Below are 3,305 nucleotides of genomic sequence, written 5' to 3'. Positions count from 1 at the left end.
TATGACCTGTGCACAGAGATTTATACTAAATAATTTAAATTGTAGATTAGCAAAAAACAGACATAAATCAGTTTTATTAGCCACATGCCCCAAGATGTACAGATAATTAATTCCAGACTTGTTGACAGTTAGCATCTGACTGAAGCTTGTAAACTGCTCATCTTGTTCATAAAAATAATTATTCGAATCATAACACAGACAGAGCAAGACAAACAAACAAAAAAATGCCCTATAAACTTAGTGGGAACCGGTAAAGCAGTGATGTTTCCCGGTCCTACTACTACACTAATATTATTTTTGTTAAACGCCATTTATTAATTTTTGTTTGTAAAATGTGTATTTGTTAGGGCAGACTTCAATTAGTGACATACATTAATCCCCAAACTTTGCCCCCTTCTGTATCCCTCATGTCCAGTTCCAAGCTTTGGTATATGAAATAGTTGCACTGTAGCACTTTGCATAGATACAGAGGGGGCAGGGGACAAGTAAAATGGGGCAGGCAAATGATTGAAAAATGTTAATTTATCACATGCTAAAATATTCCACTCACATCTACCGTCCATCCCAAGATGGCCGTACTTTATTTCCCAAACATTTCATTGCCCCAGGCTTGTATGAATAACACAACACAGAGTTCCCCTTTCAGGCCACTGCAAAAATGAAATGGAGCAAACCTACTCTTCTGAAAGGGAACCCTCGACAGCTTTTGATTTGCCTTACAAGTCATGCTTTTGCATGCGTTACTCTGCAAGATTCTTGGGTGTGTGTGGCTTTTCTTCACCGGCTCAGCTTCCTCCTCTGTTGTACCTTCTTTTTATGAGCAGCCACCAATGCAAATATCCGTACAAGACTGACCCTATAGGGTTCCATGAGTCTGTGCAGCTTCTCTTCCTCCCCTGTTGAACCTTCTTTTCAAGAGCTGCCCCCCAGTGTAAGCTTCTGTACAAGTCTGACTCGGGATGGTTCTTTGAGTCTGCATGGCTTCTGCTCACCCGGTCAGCTTCCTTCAAAGTTGCACTCTCTTTTCAAGAGTTCCCTTTCATTGAGGACAAGGCAGGGCTTAGTCACAGCAGTCTCTTCTTGTCCTTATATTTAAACCACCTTGAAATGTGGGGTGCCATCACACTTCTCTTCTTGAATTCTCAATATATTACCTCAAAAGTTTTATGACAATCAATTGACCCAAAAGTCTCCCAAGTGTCATATGTATTGTAAGGAAGAACAGCACTTTGACCCCTTGATCTTTATGGGACATCACAGTTTACTCCTCTGACTGTAGTTTGCTCTTTTTAAGCTCTCTGCTTTCTTCTCCAGAACAGACTTTTATAGAAATGGAGTATAAACATCACATGCCACCGCTCAGTTCTCAATTTGAGCTGCTGGTTGATGGTAGGGCTCACCAGCACTTATTTTTAGGGACTGACACTTTTTTCCCTCAGGGAGTGTCTGCTAGTGAAATAAAAAGGACTGTGGTGAATTCAATGCTATGCAGTCTTGGTATTCCATGCATCAATCCTTTAATATTACCACAGGAGCAGGGCTTTGGGCAACAGCACCCATTATTTTCCAATTTAAATACTGGCACCACTCACTGGCCCCTCCTCTCTCTTGCATTCAGATTCTCTCTCCTGTCTCCCAGTGCCTCACTTAAGCCTCTTCCTCCGGCTCCTAATCAGAGAAGGACCGGAGTGGGTGGCAGTTTCACTAGCACTCAGAGTGAGAGAGTCTGGCTCACACTGACCAGAAGAAGCCACCATGGTGTGTCATGTATCTAACTCCTGGGAAGGGCACTCTCTTTGCTGTCTCTTGGCTCTGGAACAATGATGAGCTCTTGTTACATGATGGAATCCCCTTACTACATCCATCTGGGGATGCTGCTCACCTTCCTACCACAGCAACAGCCCTGCCAGTCATTTAAGGCCTGATTTAGATCTCAGCAGCAAAACCATCGTTCATCCACGGTAGAGTTTAAAGCACTCAGCCACGCTGACATTATCCCACGCACCCTAGTGAGATGTGTGCAGTCTGAACTCCTGTCCGCATCAACAAAGCATTTCACTCCTACTAAACGATCCACCGCTTTCAACACTGTGGACTTCTCTGCTAGCTCACATTTCTCTGTCACCATCAGGGTGGCGGGATTGGACAACCTTTTTAGATTTACAGTTGTGCTGATTGTGTTATAGTGGCGGGTTGCTGACTGAGTGATTCCATCACTGGAATATGTCAACACTGAAATATTCCTCTTGCTTCATGAAGGATGCTCGAATCACACACCTGAGTTTTTGTGGCTAAATGTGTTCACCTGCAAACCATACTATAAAACACACTCCATGTCAGACCATGATACTTTGCCATTCCACTGCACCTCAATATTAGCAAGCAGGACTCTTGACAGCCCAGCAGAACTCTTATTAATTTATCTTCTTGTTGGGTCATAACATTTATTTAATTTTGTTTGTGCAATAATGGCAGGGAGGAGAAATCCCTGTTTTACAGAGGGAGAATTGGTAGCCAATGTGGATGAAATAATTTGAGTAGAGCCACAGTTGTTTGGGGCCCAATTCTAAAATGCAACCATTTCTCAGAAAAGGCAAGTGTGGGCCAGAATAGTTGAAAGAGGACATAAGGAAGAGGTGGAAAGTGTAATCACTGACCTCCAAGCATCATCTGGAGGCCCAGAAGACTGGTGGTGTTTCACCGAGCCCCCCTTAATCAATCAAGCAATCAATCAATCAATCAATCATTTGTAAAGCTCACTACTCACCTGTGAGGGTCTCAAGGCGCTGGGGTGGGGAATGCTGCTACTGCTCAAAGAGCCAGGTCTTGAGGAGTCTTCTGAAGGTCAGTAGGTCTAGGGTCTGCCGTAGGTAGGTGGGAGGGTGTTCCAGGTCTTGAGGGCGAGGTGTGGAAGTCGCTCTTTGGATACTGGGGACTGCGGCGAGGGCGATGCCGGTGGAGCGGAGCTGGCAGGGATGTGGAAACTAAGTCGCCTGTTGAGTTACGTTGGCCTGGTGTTGTAGAGTGCTTTGTGAGCGTGGGTGATGAGCTTGAAAGTTATCCTCTTGTGGACGGGGAGCCAGTGCAGGTCCCGCAGGTGGGGTGTGATGTAGCTGCGGTAGGGAATGTTGAGGATCAGACATGCAGAGGCATTCTGGATGCGTTACAGCCGTCTCAGGAGTTTAGCTAAAGCTCCTGCGTGAAGTGCGTTTCCGTAGTCCAACCTGCTGCTGACGAGGGCCTCGGTGACCGTTCTTCTCATATCGGTCTTGATCTATTTGTATCATAAATGAATCAAGCAAGGT

The sequence above is a fragment of the Lissotriton vulgaris genome, chromosome 4_1, assembly GCF_964263255.1.
Source record: "Lissotriton vulgaris chromosome 4_1, aLisVul1.2, whole genome shotgun sequence".
Classification (NCBI taxonomy): domain Eukaryota; kingdom Metazoa; phylum Chordata; class Amphibia; order Caudata; family Salamandridae; genus Lissotriton; species Lissotriton vulgaris.
This window is presented reverse-complemented; position numbering follows the sequence as displayed.